The sequence below is a fragment of the Ictalurus punctatus genome, chromosome 18, assembly GCF_001660625.3.
Source record: "Ictalurus punctatus breed USDA103 chromosome 18, Coco_2.0, whole genome shotgun sequence".
Classification (NCBI taxonomy): Eukaryota; Metazoa; Chordata; class Actinopteri; order Siluriformes; family Ictaluridae; genus Ictalurus; species Ictalurus punctatus.
Genome location: NC_030433.2, coordinates 2,645,001 through 2,665,925, shown reverse-complemented (window position 1 = coordinate 2,665,925; position 20,925 = coordinate 2,645,001). Strand labels below are relative to the sequence as shown.

The following is a 20,925-nucleotide window of genomic DNA, read 5'->3' as shown; positions in this document are numbered from 1 at the left end:
AGAGAGAGTCATTAGTCAGTGATTTAACACCTGCAGCTGGGAAACAACATTTCACACACACACACACACACACACACTTACACATACACCAAGCTTTGTCAATGTCCCTCAGTGGAGGCACCTAATTATATATGAACACATGCTGCATTCAGATTTCCCATACTGCCCTTGGATTGCTGCCAGACACTCTGTGGTCAGGACCGAATGCAGCCCCCGAATGTGTATCGAAAAAGATGTTGCTTGTCTTTAAGTACTAAAGTACCCTTTGTGTTTGCCATGAATAGGTCTTATCGGTTATTGTCCACTGTCTCCTCATCAAATAATACTATTTATTTGATTATACCTTATGATAATTAATTAATCTTTTACATTTAATAACATTATTATTATTAGTAGTAGTAGTAGAAGTAGTAGTAATAGTATTGATAATAATAATAATAATAATAATAATAATGTGCAATCCAAACCCGCAGAATATACATTAATGAAAAAAATCTGAAATAATAATAAAAACTAATATATTATAAAATATCATAACAATTAATTACCACTTAATATGATTTAAAATGAATTAATAATGACTATTATCATTCGTTACAGCTTTAGCTTGTTGGGTTTTTTTTTTAATTATTATTATTTTTTTTTATATCCGATGAAATCTTCCCAACAAGACGTCAGTTGCGTTTCGGAGACACTGGTTACGTAAGGGAAAATAATCCGATATCGTTACCTTCTCAGCTGCGGAACAGCTTATTACGAAGAAACACTTTTGGAACGATATGAATTTAATCAAGTATCTGCGTATATCGGCTCGACGTGCACCGCTGAAATAAAAACCGGCCTTCTCCCGATCTCTCTGAGTCACGCAGAAGTTTCCCTCCGCGGGCGTCCTCGGTGCACGGACGGCGACCGCTCATTACGTAAAAAGCCGCGAATTAGACGATTGGTCGGAGGTGGAGCGGCCTTTTTAGAAAATTCTGACGGTTATATAACGCGGCGAATCATTCGAAATGAATACGTAAATAAATAAACAAACAAACAGACAGAAATGCACACCGGTCTTGGCATCCGGCTGCAGATCATCTCTGTCGTTAGTACGTGTCGTATTCAGCCGCCGATGTGGTGCGTTTCCGCGAAACCGCCGACTTGTGTTTCTGTCCCGCGTTAATAAAATCGCGTTGACAAGAATCGCGTTTGTTCGATATTTTATTCGCTTTATCGTATTTACCCAGGCGTGTACGGGTTTTTCGCGGAGAAGATACGACGCTCGAGTCGGCAAACTGAAGGCGAAAATCAGCCTGAATGGTCTCTGAGATGTGTAATTATGGCTAGAGGGGATCCACGGTAGCGAGATGTTCTGCTGCTTTTGTGCCAAGCTGAGATCGAGGAGGCAGAATTAACACGGAAATGGCACCTTATCAGTCCCTCTGAAGGTGCCATTCATAATCGTCTTTCACACACTCCTCGAGCAGCCAGAACTTACACGGTGCCAGACTTCGGCTGTAGTGTGTGTGTGTGTGTGTGTGTGGGTGTGGGGACATATTTTACAAATCATATCTTAAAGACAATGTCATGAGTACAATCGTTTCATGAACACACACACACACACACACAGCTCTTCAATAAGTTCCGTCGGAGAACACCACGTACCGAACCATCTGCAGAGAGATCCAACGAGAACAGAACGGCAAATGCATTCAAAGAGAAACGGTTCCGATTCTGATTCATTTACTCTCACGCTCATGAAACCTGCGAGTGCCGACGACGCGGTATAAATAACGCTTTACTTTAATCGCGATGTTCTATATTCACGCGACGGCCTTGTCGATGCGATGCTTACGAAGCTTAACGCGGTTACGATTGATCGTGGCCTGTATTTATTGTTATTTCATCGTGCGGACGTTCGGTAAATCACAGCAAAAACACGAGCGTTTAAAAATCCCCGTTTCCTCATGAGGAGTCTCTCTCTCTCTGTCTCTCTGTTAATGAAGAATATGGAACAACTCCAAATTCCTCCCCCTTTAATCCTGCTTAATAATTAATGCGCGGTCCACTCTGCATTTGCTTCGGTGAAATTCGAAAATTCGAAATCAAAAGGATTTCATGTTGCTTTTTTTTTTCCACACACACACACACACACACACACGCACGTCAACGATATTTCGGATAAAACGGATCCGATGTTTTTCGCAGTATGAGCGCAAACACCGGGTTTACGTTAACGTTTGAAATGCCAAGATACACCCATCATTTTGTTGTGTTAAAACGAGTTAATCCCATGCGCGCCAGCCTTTTGCCAACTGGCAAGCCGACGCTTCAAACAGCCCTCGTATAGGAAGCATATTCATACTAATTACTAATTAAAACCAAATCAAAGAAGAAACAATTAATTAAATAAATTAATCGGGTTGGGGGGGGTGGGGGGTGGTCTAAGGCATCTGTAAAGTTTTTTTTTGTTTGTTTGGGTTTTTTTTTTTCTTCCCCCCATAGCGAAACTTGTTGAAAAATAAATAAGCAAAGAGCACATGTGGGTGGATGGCTCAGACATCTTAAGTGGTGATTGATTAAAAAATAACAGCCGTGTCACATTCAGTATATCGAAAAGCCTTTACATCACAGGAAGTGACTTGAGGCAAACGGCATGGCGGATTTTGTTCTTTGTTTCGAGAGACAGACGGAGATGGAAACAGAGAGAGAGAGAGAGAGAGAGAGAGAGAGAGAGGTGAGGAAGGTGTGTTGAAAGTATTTCTATCCAGTGTAACACACATTTCTGATTTGTTCATTTGCCGTTTTTCCTGTCAAGACAATAATGATCCGGTGCCGTCGTCTGTCTCGAGGGGAAAAGACAAAGCTATCCCTGGCTTCCTATAACGCATAGTAACCTGTAAATAATAACAAACAAAGGTGCATTTATATACGCACACACATCGCTGGAGCGTCGCCGTTTAAGGCCGGATTTCAGACAGGCGGCACTTCACCGACATAAAATGGTTTCCGTGAAGAGATTTGCACGGGGAAAAGGCAAGGTAGCATTTTTTTTTTTCATTTCTCCCCCAGCCTTTCTTTTTTTTTCTTTTTCTTTGAATAAGACGAGCCAAAACGTGTTGGCAACTCCCGAAAGAGCGAGTGATGAAGTGAACTTGGCACGCTGGCACACTGAGAGAGTCCTGATTGGTCAGGGTCGGGAGTGGGGGGGGGGTTGGTGGTTGGTGGGGGGAGCGGTGGGTTCGGGGTGGGTGTTGGGCATAATGTGGTGTTTTCTCATGCCAAGTTCGGAATTAAAGGCACTTTTAAAAATTCACAAAATGTATTCATTCATTCATTCGTTCACTCCTTTAGTAGCTGACTTGCTTGTTCGAACAGACAAACAAATGTGTGTTCGTTCATTTAATTATTCAGTAGTTAGCTTGCGTGTTCGAACAGACGCACAAACAAATGTATGTTCGTCCGTTCGTTTGTTCGTTTATTTATTTATTTTCGACGGGGGCGGGGGCTGATGCGGTTAAGACCCTGTTAGTCTGCTCCCGCTCTGATCGAGCTTTAAAGTGATTTCTCTTCATTGGGTCCAAAAGGAGCTAACCCATGACAGACAGAAGGGGTTTGTTTAAAGAAAAGAAAAAACAACAACAACAACCACAACAACAAAAAAAAACTCTTCACTGAACAAACATCAAGCAATAAACAAAATGAGATCAGTGAAGCAGTTCAATAGATGTGTGTGTATGGATAAATCTGATGACTGAAGGTGTTAACGGAAGTGTTGTACAGTGTGTGTGTGTGTGTGTGTGTGTGTAGCAGTACACCAAACAGCGCAGACATGAATCATTCTTAGTAATACAATGGTTTCCATGACATCAACGGGAATATCTCCAGAACTCAAGTTAAAAAGGAGGCGGGGAAAATGTATATATTGTATTGTGTGCGTGTGTATATATATATATATATATATATATATATATATATACACACACACACACACACACATACACATACACACACTCGCACATATACGACCACAATTATACAACGGCCTCCTTGAGAACATCATACAAATAAATCATACTAAGTGATGCCCTTTTACTGATTCTTCTCTAATTGGAATTGCTGCTCTGTACTTATCTTTATTTTCCTTTTTTTTTTTTTTTTTTGTATCCTCTTTTTTTTTTTTTTTTTTAAAGCAAAGCGATTGATAGGCAATAGCTGCTTGAGATGCAACAAATTAAAATTCAGCTGAGGACGTTCGAGAGCTGTGCACTTGTTAAGTTCTTTTGAATGTGCTTGATTACATTCTAGGCAGGCATCCTGATGCGAAACAGCTCCCCATTAAACCCTCCCTACACCCTCTACCCCGTCGCAAATCAATAAAAAAAACAAACACACACACACACACACACACACACCAAAACTCGACATTACACAACTTAGCTGCTAGCCGGATGCAGGTACCTTCGCTAATATCATAGCATATGTACGTATGTTTGACGTAACCTCACACACGGTGACACACAAAGGAAAAAGCACCTGGGTTTGTCTCGGGATGGCACTCGGTGTTCGGATCGATGGCTTTACGTTTGTACGTGGGTTTCTCTTTCTGCTAATCTGACACGTTTACTCAGATAAGGATCTCACTTCTGCTCCGTGGCGTAATTCTGACGGGGAAACGCAAACTGAAGGATGGACTCGATTTGTGAAGGCGATTTGTGTACTTGAGAGCGTGTTTGTTTGTGAGAGACCTCAGTCGCTGAAATGCAGCAGCCACTGCGGTGTTTTTTCTTGGCACGGTGACAGCATTGTTGGTGCCAAGCCCTATGGCGAGAAGTACTAAAAGACGCATAAGGATGGCATTAGAGCTCAAATCGTATCCTCTCATTCACTGTGTGCAGTTTGCCAGAGCACAATCCTAAATTCTATTTATTTATTTATTTAGTGGGGGGGGGGGGGGGGGGGGGGATTGGATTGGGGGTTGGTTTGCTCGTCTGCGCCCTTTCTTCTCGTCTACTGATACGTTTGCGATGTCCCGCGCGTCGTACGATACGCTCCACCTGCGAATTTGCACGAATAAATGTTGATTTCTTTGATTTTCTTATGTTTTTATTTATTTATTTATTTTTTTTGCATGCTTTCTTTGTCTTTTGGGTTTTGTTGTTTTTTTTTTTTTGGCAGTTTATCACGTAAAACCGAAGACAAAGGACCGGCGTGCTTTTATTTCCGCATTCCCCTTTTGTGGGATGGATTTAGAGTGCGATCTACAATACGTGACATGCACAGAGCAGAGAGAACGAGGCTTTTCCGTGTGTGTGTTTTTTAGACGACTCTAAAACCTAAACAAAACGAACAATGCTCTTCATTGTGCGTCGAACATAAAAACAACGCACACACACACTCTCACACACACACGCACACAATAAAAAGCCTGCTAAAACAACAGCGCTAACTACTTACACCACCAAAAATCCCAACAAAGAAAAGAAAGCCGTATGAAATCGTAAATACTATTTAGCTTTGCGACGAACAAAAGAAAGCATGTCATGCGAAAATCTCACTTTTATTGTTTGTGCTTTGGGATGACAGAGATCTTGGACTGTATTAGAGCAGATTAAAGACAAAAAAAAAAAAAAACAACAACAGTGGTGGGGAATTGTAATTCAGCACTTAAAAACAGCTACGTGGATTCCTTAAAAACCTGCTTGTATCCTGCATTACCTCAGCGAGGCCTTGGGAAGACGAGAACAAGGGCTTTTGGCCTAGCGAGCTGTCCGACACGCTTAGACATGCTGTACCAGACTTCAAATACCATAATAGTGACAAGATGTACTTATAATACGACTTACATCAATAATAAATAGCTATGAGGCTTAAACAAATAACCCTAGATAAATATATGAACAATAGGAGAGACCGAGTCGTGCTAGAGCGGGATCAGATCTACACGAGTGATTAATGACACGTAATAGCAAGTTTTAGAGAAAAGCTTGTACATGGCCTGTCGATTTACCGATGCGCTCTTGCTGGTACGGCAGAAAACGCGACACGGGTGGAAATTTGGAGGCGGATCGTGGTTGCGGTTAAAACGCGGCGCTCGGCGAGTCCTCGTATCATTTAACCGACGCTGACGGTATGATTTTAACCGACACCGACGCTGTGGTGACATTTTCTTACCTCGGATAAAGTGCACACACTGCTGCGACAGAGCGACGTGCTGGTGATCTGATTACGACACACGTATCTGATGAAGAGAGGTTAGAGGTCAGAGGAAAGATCCTTTCGGATCAAACCGTTGAGAAAATCGGCCTTTCTTTAATCCGAGATCGTTTCGCAAGCTGGGAATCTGAAGCTCGGCGCTCGTCAATTAAACGCGCGGCTCTCTGTAGTCGAAAGCGGACGCTTAGGATTGTAGCCGTATAAAAGCCATAGGAACGTCGGGATAACGCCGTGTCTTAGGTAGGCGTAGTCAGCTGAAATGATAGACGGGGCTAATGTACGCTTTGTATCTTTCTTTGATCTGCAGGCGAGGGAATGTTCATCCGTATACGCTATTTACTATCTATGCGCTGGCTAGCTACGGAATTACAGAACGTACACGGAGAAAATTCGACCTCTACGGGAAAGAAGAAAAAAAAAAAAAGACATGTACATGGTAATAAATTCTGATTTGAGGAAAGCTTTAAATATGCTTCTAGTGCAGGTTGACTAAAGAGCCTATAATACACTTCAGTCAATAAAATATCTGAAATGTATTTCAGCCTGTGTAGCGATCTCAAGAGAGCTTACAACGTGTGCCTATGAAATTATTACGCAAATACCGTCATTATTGAGTAAATGTTTAATAAAACTAATAATAATCCCTCAGAGAGAGAGAGAGAGAGAGAGAGAGAGAGAGAGAGAGAGAGAGAGAGAGAGAGAGAGAGAGAAGGTCTGTGTTGTGTAACGATAACGCAATGGATGGCTTCTGCTGTGGTGTGACACTCTGTATGAGGTAATGCTCTGGGACAGAAGGAATATCACACACACACACACACACACACACACACCCCTGCATTCCTCTGAGTTTTGAAAGCACTATTTTCCCCCCCTCACTTCAACTTCTTATGTTGCATTAACCATATGTCTTTATATAATACCCCTACACACAAACCGAGTCTAGTGTTTCCTTCTCTGTCGTGTTTAAGCTGTGCTTAAACAAACTCTTGGATCAAAAGACGTACAGATGTACCAATGCCCTCTGATCTACTGCTGGAAAAATCATCCGTGTCAATATTCCAGCGTGGATCGTTCTGCATTCTCCGCTCTTAAATCTCATCGGGGCATACGATACGACCCGCTGTGATATATACTAAATAACGCACTGTCTGCAACGTGTAGAAATAACTGCATGCCTTCGTTCTTATTTATAATAGTGATATTCTTATAGAGATACCGAGCTGGGAGACAGATAAAGAAAGAGAGAGAGAGAGAGAAAGAAAGAGAGAGAGAGAGTTATTGGAAAAATCTCTCTCTCTTTTAGTGAAACACTTCCATGAAACCTTGAATCAAAAGTATGTATAAATTAAGCTCTGATTTCTGTATAGTTGATGTATCAGTTTGTGTTATACTCTGTTGATGTATCAGTTTGTGTTATAGTCTGTTGATGTATCAGTTTGTGTTATACTCTGTTGATGTATCAGTTTGTGTTATACTCTGTTGATGTATCAGTTTGTGTTATACTCTGTTGATGTATCAGTTTGTGTTATACTCTGTTGATGTATCAGTTTGTGTTATACTCTGTTGATGTATCAGTTTGTGTTATACTCTGTTGATGTATCAGTGTGTGTTATATTCTGTTGATGTATCAGTTTGTGTTATACTCTGTTGATGTATCAGTTTGCGTTATACTCTGTTGATGTATCGGTTTGTGTTATACTCTGTTGATGTATCAGTTTGTGTTATATTCTGTTGATGTATCAGTTTGTGTTATACTCTGTTGATGTATCAGTTTGTGTTATATTCTGTTGATGTATCAGTTTGTGTTATAGTCTGTTGATGTATCAGTTTGTGTTATATTCTGTTGATGTATCAGTGTGTGTTATACTCTGTTGATGTATCAGTTTGTGTTATATTCTGTTGATGTATCAGTTTGTGTTATATTCTGTTGATGTATCAGTTTGTGTTATATTCTGTTGATGTATCAGTTTGTGTTATATTCTGTTGATGTATCAGTGTGTGTTATACTCTGTTGATGTATCAGTGTGTGTTATATTCTGTTGATGTATCGGTTTGTGTTATACTCTGTTGATGTATCGGTTTGTGTTATACTCTGTTGATGTATCAGTTTGTGTTATATTCTGTTGATGTATCAGTTTGTGTTATATTCTGTTGATGTATCAGTTTGTGTTATAGTCTGTTGATGTATCAGTTTGTGTTATACTCTGTTGATGTATCAGTTTGTGTTATAGTCTGTTGATGTATCAGTTTGTGTTATACTCTGTTGATGTATCAGTTTGTGTTATACTCTGTTGATGTATAGGTGTGTGTTATACTCTGTTGATGTATCAGTTTGTGTTATACTCTGTTGATGTATCAGTGTGTGTTATACTCTGTTGATGTATCGGTTTGTGTTATATTCTGTTGATGTATCAGTTTGTGTTATACTCTGTTGATGTATCAGTTTGTGTTATACTCTGTTGATGTATCAGTGTGTGTTATACTCTGTTGATGTATCGGTTTGTGTTATATTCTGTTGATGTATCAGTTTGTGTTATATTCTGTTGATGTATCAGTTTGTGTTATATTCTGTTGATGTATCAGTTTGTGTTATACTCTGTTGATGTATCAGTTTGTGTTATATTCTGTTGATGTATCGGTTTGTGTTATATTCTGTTGATGTATCAGTTTGTGTTATACTCTGTTGATGTATCGGTTTGCGTAAAACGCGTAGGTGTGATCACATATGGACACCACGAGTCAGTGTGAAGCTGTTGGAGTTACAGAGGTATACGTATGTGATGAAAACCTAAGTGAAAGAGATTGACAGATGTACAATGTATTAATACAAATCAGTGGCAACTACAGCTATGACTGTAAAAAAAATAATAAAAAATAAATGAGCGTGGGTCTATTTAGAAATTTTGTCTATTCAGCTCTTAATGATTAATCTTGGTTTAAAAAAATTTTTTTTTTTTTTTTTACGATGTAAAGAATAGACGCACCTACATTAGGAAGGGCTGATATTTAAAGCATTTCTCTCACCTCCTACCCATAGTTTCCCATTCAAACGCTGCCAGGAGCTTCGCTTTGGCACAACGCTGTCTCTAAACCCTGTGTGTGTGTGTGTGTGTGTGTGTGTGTGTGTGTGTGTGTGTGTGTGTGTGTGTGTTGAAAGCTAACAACTTTCAAATCACTCCACAAAAATATATTTTTTTTTGTTACTGACTTTTGTACAGCAGAAGACATTGAACAGTTTTCATGCGTGGATTTGAATGAATAAGTTAAATAAACAGAAATACGATGAAAAACCGGCATATAAAGGATATAAATGAAATGAAAAGTAACTTCTATATTGATTTTTTTTTTTGGTTTATTGTTCAATCGCACGAGCAAGGACACTTAAAATGTTCTATGTCACTTCAATAAATGAAAAGAAATCAAAGAAAAGGAGCTTTATTTAAACAAAAATAATAAGCGGAACCCAATATCGTCGATTCGAAAACAAGATATTAATTTATGAAGATGAAGGCATCACCTCATCCACACAGAAAAAAAAGTGCCAACCGTGCAAATACTGAATTTTCCCACTGTGCTTGCACGTGTATATGTGTGTGTGTGTGTGTGTTCCCTTTTCCAAAGGACCCTAATAGATGCACACCCCCACCTCCGCCCCCCTTAGTGGCTATAATTATGGAGATGCCATGATGGCTTTGTGTGTGTATGTGCGTATGTATGTATGTGTGTGTGTGAGTGTGTGTGTGTGTGTGTGTGTGTGTGTGTGTGTGTATGAGCAGGTGATGTGTCAGAAACAGCTGGGGAGACACAATGCTGCAGCTGCTGAAGAGTCTGGGAAGCCTGCACCGTCCAACATGCCACCAATCCACAGTTAACTACTGATCTCAGAACAGCTCCTATCCTCATAACACACATGAAAATACTGATCTCAGAACAGCTTCTATCCTTATAACGCACTGTTAACTGCTGACCTCAGAACAGCTTCTATCCTTATAACACACATGAAAATACTGATCTCAGAACAGCTCCTATCCTCATAACACTCATGAAAATACTGATCTCAGAACAGCTTCTATCCTTATAACACACTGTTAACTGCTGACCTCAGAACAGCTTCTATTCTTATAACACACTGATGAAACTATTGCTCTCTGAACAGTTCTATCCTTATAACACAGTTAACTACTGATCTCAGAACAGCTTCTATTCTTATAACACACTGATGAAACTACTGATCTCAGAACAGTTCTATCCTTATAACACAGTTAACTACTGATCTCAGAACAGCTTCTATTCTTATAACACACTGATGAAACTACTGATCTCAGAACAGCTTCTATTCTTATAACACACTGATGAAACTACTGATCTCAGAACAGCTTCTATTCTTATAACACACTGATGAAACTACTGATCTCAGAACAGCTTCTATTCTTATAACACACTGATGAAACTACTGATCTCAGAACAGTTCTATCCTTATAACACACAGTTAACTACTGATCTCAGAACATTTCTATCTACAACAAAGTAGATCCCAAAATGTGTGGATCCACTGTCTGGTCTGAATTGAACAAATCAGGGATTTAAATACAGGTAAGACATATAATTGCAGAAAAGTGTGCAGAACCAGTAACAGTGTACAGAATACCATCACCTTGCATTAGTTTAGGTGTCTCATTTGGTTGACATAAGCTCGGAATAATATTCTCCTGCTGTGACGGATGTCAACAATATTATATTTATTATAATGTATTCAATGACCTGTTAATTATTTAAGCCTATTTAAGACTTCTGAAGTAGCATTAGCTGATTGTAATCCTGCGAATATATATATATTTTTTAATATTTGAAATATTCCAACTAATTGATTAGCTGGGAAAACAATCAGCAGATTAATTGGTTTAAAACAACTGTTAGTGGTAGCCCTAGATGAAACGTGAGCCACTCTTACCTACCCATCTTTCCCGGACTGGCTGCATGATATGCAACTTTAATCGTAATTACGTTGCGGTATTTTGTTATTTTCTTAACGTTATATAACAAAACCCATGAGAGAACACTTGATTTTTCAATGGGACATGATTAAAGATTGTTGACAACCATGATTAGCGCCGTGTGATTTAAAAAAAAAAAAAAAAAACAACAACAAAACAACCTCATTCCGCATGCACATTTGTCAGATGGTCTGAATTCATCACAACAACTAGAGCAGACTCATCCTGCACATCTGAGATTGGTCAGCACGCTCATAACACCAGGAAATCCCTGTGACCCGTTACATAACCGAGAACGCTCGATTCTCAATTAATTTAACGGCACGATATATCACTGATACTTGGTCTTCCATGAATTTATGGGCTGTTAGCGTTGAAGATGTTGCACACGCTTTAAGCATATCTGCTGCAAAGTGATCATTCTGTATGGTCACGCTAATCTAACTGAGCGCGAGGATATATTTCGATGACTCTCAGAGATGTCGTGATAATAATAATAATAATAATACAAACTGCACACAGATCCAGCAAATATGAAAAATCTGATGTATTACACAGTTCCTGGATAAGTTCCCATTCACATTCCTAAGATACACCGCTCTGTAAAGTAGTCTCTAAATGAACCCTTTTGTTTGTTGTGTATTCTGCATACTTGTGATGGTATGCTATGCTTCAAGTTTATCCGATGGTTTGAAACGCCGGTCCCGGATCAGTCTTTTGGTAACTTCGCTTGTCGTTGACGCCATTATCCAGTTAAGATGGCGTGTTTGTTTTAAGACATGTTTGAACTGTAGCCTGGTGTGTGTGTATGTGTGTGTGTGTGTGTTCACATCCATTAATATACTGCTCTCTGATATGGTATCACATATCCTTTAAGGATAGGTCGACGTCTTAAGGGGAACTGGCCATGCGTCTCGGCATGGCATCGAACGAGATGATGAAAGAAACAGAAAGCAAGACTTTGGTGCGAACATCCTCGGAAAAAGGCGCGAACGCTCCGAGCGAAACTCGGCTTCCAGGTCAATCCATTACGCTTGACAAGTTAAATGTTCCATGCTAGACCATATGGCAGGAGAGCAGCTCTGCAAATGCATTACAATTAAAGGCTTTGACTCGAGTTCAAGTCTTTATCCATATCTCTCTTTCAGTTCACCTCACTTCTTGGATTTTGATGCTTTTTTCTCTCGCTTTTATCTTTCTGCGTGTCCCAATTCAATTTGCCGATTCAAGAGAGCTTTATTAGCGTGCTACATTTGGCCTAAATTTGTAACGGCGCGAAGCTTGAACAAGACGATAATTAACCTGTCTCTCATCGCTCTCCCTTGTCAAGTGGGTGTTCTTTTTTCTTTGTGTACTTATATTCATACAGGAATGGCAATATGACAATATAATGTTGATTTTAGAATATCATATCATATTCATATAATAACACACTCACTTACACTTACACTTACACACACACACACACACACACACACACACACACACACACACACACACACACATGCAATGAGAAAAGCCAGGAAAGTTTTTATGGGTAGACACATGTCTGCAGAGGAAGAGGGAGAATGAAAGACGGAAACAGAGAGTATGACTACAAATGTGTTTGTATGTGTGTGTGTGTGTGTGGGGGGGGGGGGGGGGGGGGGGGGGGGGGGGACAGGTGACAACGCAAGCAAGACAAACGGAGAAAGAGATACAGGATGCAAAACACACAGATGGAGAGGGGGGGGGGAAAGAGGGAGAGGGAGAGAGAGAGAGAAAGAGAGGGGGAGAGAGAGAGAGAGAGAGAGAGAGAGAGAGGGGGACAAGTGCAAGACAGCATCTCAGTATCACTGCTCCCACCTAATCAGATAATAGCAGGGTGTTCGCACTAAAAATAATCACATGCAGAAGCTTTTGCGAGAAATGATACACCAAGAGTGTGGGTGACACTGAATGGTGACTTCCATTTTAGCGTGTGCGTGTGTGCGTGTGTGTGTGTGTGTGTGTCTTACAGCATTGTTTACCTCCGCTGATGAGTAGATGCCATTTACTGAATGAATTCCTCTACAGTAATACTATTATAATATGACCATAATTTGATAACAAGGACTCGGGGTAATTTACACTCAGACAGGTCTTTAACGGAGAGAAAGACTGAGACTGTTACATAAACAAACACTGAATAAACCCTGAATAAACACTGAATAATCTGTGTGCTAAAGAACTGTTTTTATTTTAACGCGTTACCACTCAAACACCTGATATTAGTGCAGTTGTTCTATCTGTTTCTGTCACTGCTGCCTTCAGTCGACGACGATACACGTTCTCCGGATCTCGTAAAAACCTTATTCTGTGCTCGAGTACTGAAACGCCTCAAAAGTCACACACAGAGGTCTAACGGACAAAGCGTCTAAAACACTATCTTAGTGAAACACTTTATTAATAACACCTGAAAAACAATAAACATGTGGAAACGGGTTGCTGATAAGAGCGGTCAGACTGGGTCAAGCTGACAGGACGGCTACGGACACTTAAAATAACGACTCTTTACAACCGCGGTGAGCAGAAAAGCATCTCATCAGACTAGACATCATGTCAAAGCTTAAGGTGGATGAGCTACGACGGTAGAAGACCACGTCGGGTTCCACTCCGGTCAGGACAGGCTCACCGGAAAAACATCACCTGGCTTGAAGAACCTCCATATCTGCTGCATATGGTAGCTTTCGAAATTTGGCATCGAGAGGATGAATCCCTGGACCTAACCTACCTCGTGTCTGGTAGTGGTGGTATAATGGTGTGGGAAACATATTCTTGGCACACATTGGGCGTTATTGGTACTGAAATCCAAAGCCTGAGTATTTGAGGATTTTTGTTGACCATGTGCATCCCTTAATGGCCACAACTGACCCGTCTTATAATGGCTACTCCCAGCATGACAGAGCACAAGTCGTCTAAAACTGCTTCCGTGAGCATGACACGAGCTCGGTGTGCTTCAGTGGCCTCCTCAGTCACCAGATCTCCATCCAGCAGAGCACATTTGGGACGTGGTAGAACGGGACCAATTATGTGATGCGATCATGATGTCGACATGAACCAGAATCTCAAAGGAATGTTTCCAGCACATTGTGTACTGGGTCCTACCAAGTATTAGTATAGTGTTCCTAAAAAAATGGCCAAGTTATTGGTACTGAAAGTGTATGTAAAAAGTATGATGCTGCTTTGGTTTTAGTGTTACTCCAGAATGTCCCAAACAATGAATATGCATAGTTGATATTTTAAGCAGGGCGCACGGTGGCTTAGCGGTCTCCTCCGGGTACTCCGGTTTCCTCCAGAGTCCAAAGACATGCACGGTAGACTGACTGGCGTGTCCAAAGTGTCCGTAGTGTATGAATAGGTGTGTGAGTGTGTATGTGATTGCGCCCTGCGACGGACTGGCATCCCACCCAGGGTGTACCCCGCCTTGTGCCCGATGCTCCCCGGGATAGGCTCCAGGTTCCCCGTGACCCAGTAGGATATCATCACATAATGGCTCACAAGTTTGAAAATATTGCTCCATACAGAACATCTGATGAACCTTTATATTCTAGGTTTGCGCATTTATACTACCATTCTTCAATTCGGGAGACAGACATGACAAATCTTCCTGTCTTATCTGAGTCCCATCTTATGTGCTGAAACCTCGGGACTTGTCCTCAAACTTAGTGGAAAAAAAGAGAAGATGTTTCAAAATACACTGAGTGACGGAGGTAGAGATAGCGCGAGGAAAGACAGATAATCAGGGAGAGAATGTGCTAATAAAGAAAAGGTCAGAAATGGTAATGAATGGCTCTAACACCTCTCCTCGGCACCAGGGGATTGTGGGTAAAAACAGCAGCTGAACAGCTGGAGCAGGATAATGAGTGTAACACACACCTGACCCACTTCCTTTTTTGTGACGAACAAGAACATTACGCAATGAAACACACATATACACACATACATACTGTAGGTTTCCTCGCTTGTCTTTCTAAGGCAAAACTTATATGTAGAACCCCACAACTGAGACCACGGTAAACAGGGTTCCTACTAGAACCCCATTAGGAAACGAAGAACTTTTAACTATTCAAACAATACACCCTTTTATCCCTCATAATCTCTCAGCTCTCTTTCACTTTTCTCTCTTCCACCTCTCTAATGCCTTCTTTCTCTTATAGAGCCAGATCCTGATCCTTTCTGCTCTCCGGACCTGCCCGATCCGTTTCGGATGTCCTACCTCTGGATGGCGCTATACAAATACAATAGAATTGAATTGAATTCTCATCTCACACACACACACACACACACACACACACGATCCTCTCTTTCTTGATCTTTCCTAATTCCCCCCTTTTCAAGCACGTAATTAACATTTAACATTTGTAAACAGAATAATTACTTTGTCACACATTGTGACCTTCACATCCTGTGAAGTGATGATAGTGTGGGGTCAGAAAGCTCAAGACCCCGAGCTTTTCCGACCTTTGTGAAATTAGAGAGTTAGAGAGCTAACCCTGGCCAGAAAGTAGCTCAAACCCGGCACGCTGTGTACCGTATGAATCCAGATCATAATCTTTATTCACTAAACACCGGCTGAACAAGGACTTTCTCTTGGCAGGAAATAGAGCAAAAAGAACTTTTCGTAATGCCGGCATTTTTTGAGCGTCTGCACGTTTGTAAAGGACTCTTGGGGTTAAATGATATCCTTTAAAAGAAAAGAAAATATTTTGACCAGGGGCCAAGAAGAATATCCATCCATCCATCCATCCATCCTACTTATCCTGCACAGGGTCATGGAGGAGCCTGGAGCCTGTCCCAGGGCACGGATCAGGGGACACCCTGGAAGGGGTGCCAACCCATCGCAGGGCACAATCACACATTACGGACAATCTGGAAATGCCGATCGGCATAAAATGCATCTCTTTGGACTGGGGGAGGAAACCGGAGTACCCGGAGGAAACCCATGAAGCACGGGGAGGACATGCAAACTCCGCACACACAGGGCGGAGGCAGGATTCAAACCCCCGACCCCGGAGGGTAAACGTGCTGACCGCTAAGTCACCGTCGCCCCTGCCGAGAAGACTATGCAGGATGATAACCTACAATAAAAGAATAAAGATTTCTGTGATGTGTTTTCTCTTTCCATATCCTGATTAACCATCTCACGCTCGAACCGGAGTCTCTTGGAAGCCTCTTGGTCAGCCATTAAGCAATTTGGGCTTAAGTATCCTTAAGTATCCTGGTCGATGGCCTAGCCATGCAGTGTTTCAGTGTCAGTCCCATCCAGTCTCAGGGCCTGATGTAAAGTATGTATGTCAGGAGGTGCAGATGATGGTAAAACATACTCACAGTGAGTCTGAAACGAACCCTCGGTTTATTAAAGGAAAAGCATTTGCACTGGATTATTAACTGGATTTAATGAAGACTGCTGTGCTCAGAATAACCGTCTCCGTTTTTTTTCTTATGGTCGACTGTGGCTTCTATAACAGTTGGAAAGTTGCCAGTGTCACAAAAGTCCTGTTTGTGTTGAATTTCTTGTTGGCGCTATGTGTTCGTGACATATGTACTACGATCAGTGTTGCCAAATCTAAAAAAAAAATAATAATAATAATAAATAAATAAAAATCACACAAAAATATCGAATAAAATCACACACACCAAATGTTTTTAGCCAACAAAAGTTAGTAGATTAACTGGATTATGTAGCCGTCTGTACTTTGGGTGTTGTGTCCGCAGCGGTTAAGGCGCTGGACTACTGATCGGAAGGTCGTGAGTTCGAATCCCAGCGCTGCCAAGCCGCCACTGCTGGGCCCTTGAGCGAGGCCCTTAACCCTCATCTGCTCAGTTGGATAAATTAGAGAAATGTAAGTCACTCTGGATAAGGGCGTCTGCCAAAATGCCATAAATGTGATGTGTCCACAGTGCTTAAAGTGTGTGCTTAGGCTTATAAGCCATTTTTGTACATAATATGCATGATTTAAAAAAATAAGAATCATCTAGAACATATAAAATTAGACGCTTGAGGAAAAATCTTTAAACTACAACGCTACAGCTCTAGTTTACTCCAAGCTCAAGCAGAACTCAGTGGTATGATGCAGGAGCATTGCTAACTCGGTACGGCGTAAGCCGGTTTTCTTCCCGTTCTCGACAGGATCGATGTTTCAATGGCCGGAAATAAATGCACCTGTGGTGGCTGAACTGGAGCTTGTGCCTCTCTGGATTCCCTCTTAAGCCCGGTTCACACTGTACGATTCGGGCCACGATTTTGATCGTCTGAGGCAAATACTGAGAATTCTACGACATAAAAATACACCAGTAAAACCCCACTCGTGATGAGGGTTTAGGACGGATGCAGGTGCAGATAAGAGCTTTATTGAAGAGAGGCACACGAATCCAAAACGTCAGACAATAGCGCGGTCGAAAACGAGCAAGAGGTCATGCGGTCACACAACGAGGTCGGGGACAGGAGCAAAACTCTGAGACGTGAAACAGCGAACAAAAGCTCGGTACACGGAAAACTCGTGCAATACTTCGCGTCGAACAATGACACGTGAGGGTTTAAATGACAAACGTATTTAGGGGTGAACACAAAACAGCTGAGACTAACGATGACACGAGCGGACAACCAATGACAATACAGGGGGCGGAGAGAGGACGGAAATCGTAACAAATGCAAATGTAGAAAGTAAACAAAGTCGATGTCACTATAAGAGCGTGCCGCGTGCTCCAGCGCTTGCGCGAGGGGAAGTCATGCCACTATCGGTCACACGACACGGCTGTCCCATGTTGCTAAATGGGACTACAGACGTTGTCTGGGACATTAAACGTCATCACGCCGAACAGGAAAAGCCTTGCGGATAAACTGGTTCAGGTATGCTGGATTCATCCTCGGAGTAAATCTGTATCGTAGGAAACGTTTGGAAGTTTGCTGACGGTGACGTTGAAGTCGAGCGGCCGTGGTGTAGTTCGTTCATAGCGTACGGTTAGCTGTTTCATTTCTGCCGATTGCATTTAGGCTTCAAACTTCATCAAAGTTGCGTTCATTTGTGAAAATTATCTATGTTGTAAACTTTTGTTGATCACAGAGATTTTTATTTTTTGCAATAATCCAAAAGTCTATGTGAAAATCCTATTGGGTTTTTGTCGAGGGAACCGGTGTGGCTCTAACTAACGTCCGGGTTCCGGTACCAAATGACATCGTCCCTGCGTCACCGCTCTATAGGGTGATCTGTCTGCGTCTCTCCTCCCGTAAACACTCTCATTGCCTTTTCTGCATTCGCCTGAATTGTTTTCATTCGGTTGCATATTGTCATATTTGATGCATGTTTTCATTTGGTGGATGGCATTTTTATTTTTACTCATCCTGTAGTTTGGGTACGATTTTATTTATATTCTGCTTCTACGAGATGATGCACTTTCGGGACCAGACTAATCTCATGCAAAGATTAGTGCATCCGCAGGAATGTGGCACGACATGCGGGTGAGAGCAGCGGTCTGTTTATTTAAATGTGAAAGTGCGATAAAAATGTCGTTCCTAAAAATCAACGAATGATCGTGATAAATAATCGTCATCGCAATATTGATCAAAATAATCCTGATGATCATTTGGACCATGATCGTGCAGCCCTATATACCGGTATAGCATTTAGGCCAAGGCTCTGTACTGGATCAGAGCATCGGCATGGACACCGCTAACAAAGTGCTCTGAACACTTAAAAGCTTACACTACACTACACTACGCTACACACACACACACACACACAGAGCAGAGTTAAATAAAGCAAGAGTAAACACAAACTAGTCTGTGTCAGGCCACTGAACCTTCACTGCCAACGAAATAATTAAACAAATGCAAAACAACAGAGTTCAATACAAATATGAAGCGTTTATCCTTTAGGGCTGTGTGTTAATTAACTCCTGCCTGCACACTAGTCCTCGCTTTTGGGCACACACACACACACACACACACAGAGAATAAGAGAATCAGGGGAAGAAAAAAAAAAAAAACCCCATACTAATCTTGTATCCTCCTGGTTTGAGAAGGGTTTAAAACACATATGAAGTGTTTCTTAGCATCTAACACACTGAGCCCTAAAGCCTGCTTCTTGCTTCCCTCTTTACTGCCTCTCTGTGTTTTTGCCCCCCACCCCGTTACCCCGGGGGTAAGCGTACGTGCTGCTCAGAGACAGAGAGTTGGCACGGCTGGTGTTAAATGCCCCTGCACTCCAAACCGCACTTCAAAAGCCTCGCATTAGAACAGAGCTGGAGCAGGAAGCTGGCAAATCAGAGCAGAGCTGAGACTTCTATCACACACACACACACACACACACACACACACGAGCACGGTGGTATACAAAACGTGCACAAACATCCACAAATTCATGTATACACGCTTATATCAACTTAACACATAATGTATTACATTGCAGATATTCTCTCTCTCGCTCTCTCTCACACACACACACACACACACGATACAAAACAATAGCATACACAGCAGACACACTCACAAATAACCGCACACATACACATGCAACGTACAAAACTGTCACAAATCCATGCACCCGCATTTATCGGGATACAAAGCCAGAGCAGCAAGAGAGGGTTTTCTGTGCCAAATTGCAGAAGGGGCATGAACACTTGCAACCCCCCCCCCCCCCCCCCCCCCCCCCCCCCACACACACACACACACACGCACTCACTCTCTTGTCTTTCCTCTTTTGTTTCCCGTCCCATAATATAGCACTGAAATACAACTTTTCAATTACGACACTGACGAAAAAAGAAAAAAAAACAAACCCCATGCTTAATCGAACGCCGTCATTTTCGTCCCTTTAATTTAGCGTCAGAGTGAAAATGCTCCTCTGTGGAATAAGTTGTACATAACTGCCTTGTTGACAGTGGAGCAGCTCGAGGGGCCCTCACTGCATGGGCCCTCACTGCATGGGCCCTCACTGCATCCTGAACAGGTTCTCTCTGTGTCTGTGTGGGTTTCCTCCGGGTTCTCTGGTTTCCTCCGACCTGACCTCCCCAGAACACGCTGGATTTACATCGCTCCGGTGTGTATGAGTGTGTGATTGTACGTGCTGTGTCCCATCCAGGGTGTGTCCCTGCCTCGGGTCCAATGGTCCCGAAACTCAAGCCAGGAACAATGAATAAATGAATAAATGAATAGGTGAATAGGTGAATAGGTGAATGAATAAGTGAATGCATAGATGAATAGATGAATAATATGTAGATGAATAATGAAGAGTAGATGAACAAATGAATAAATTAATGAATGAATGAAGAGATGAAAGAATGAAGAGATGAATGAATGAATAGAGGTATGAATAGACGAATGAAAAGATGAATGAAGGAAGAGATGAATGAATGAAGAGATGAAGGAATGAAGAGATGAATGAAGAGATAAATGAAGGAATGAAGAGATGAAGGAATGAAGAGATGAATGAAGAGATGTATGAATAGAGAAATGAATGAATGAATGAATGAATGAATGAATGAGTTAGATTTTGTTGTTAGAGAGTGTAATATTCTATAACTAATAAGCATTGGAAACATTACGTAGCAACAATAATAATGTGTCCGTCAAGTTTGTTTATGCAGCTTTGTGTGTCTGTGTGTGGCATGAGAATATTAAGGGCAAATGTACCCCAACCCCCTCCTTCAACAGCATGCCAGTGCCAATCTGGCACACAGACACACACACACACACACACACCATCCACAC

The 20,925-nt window shown here is 41.6% G+C and overlaps 1 protein-coding gene across 14 annotated transcripts in view; it reads right to left on the bottom strand.

The window, feature by feature from the left end:
• The window catches only part of LOC108279184 (transcription factor 4), a 165,784-nt gene that overhangs the window by 79,670 nt on the left and 65,189 nt on the right, over positions 1-20,925 (bottom strand). The gene's annotated exons all lie outside the window — the stretch shown is intronic.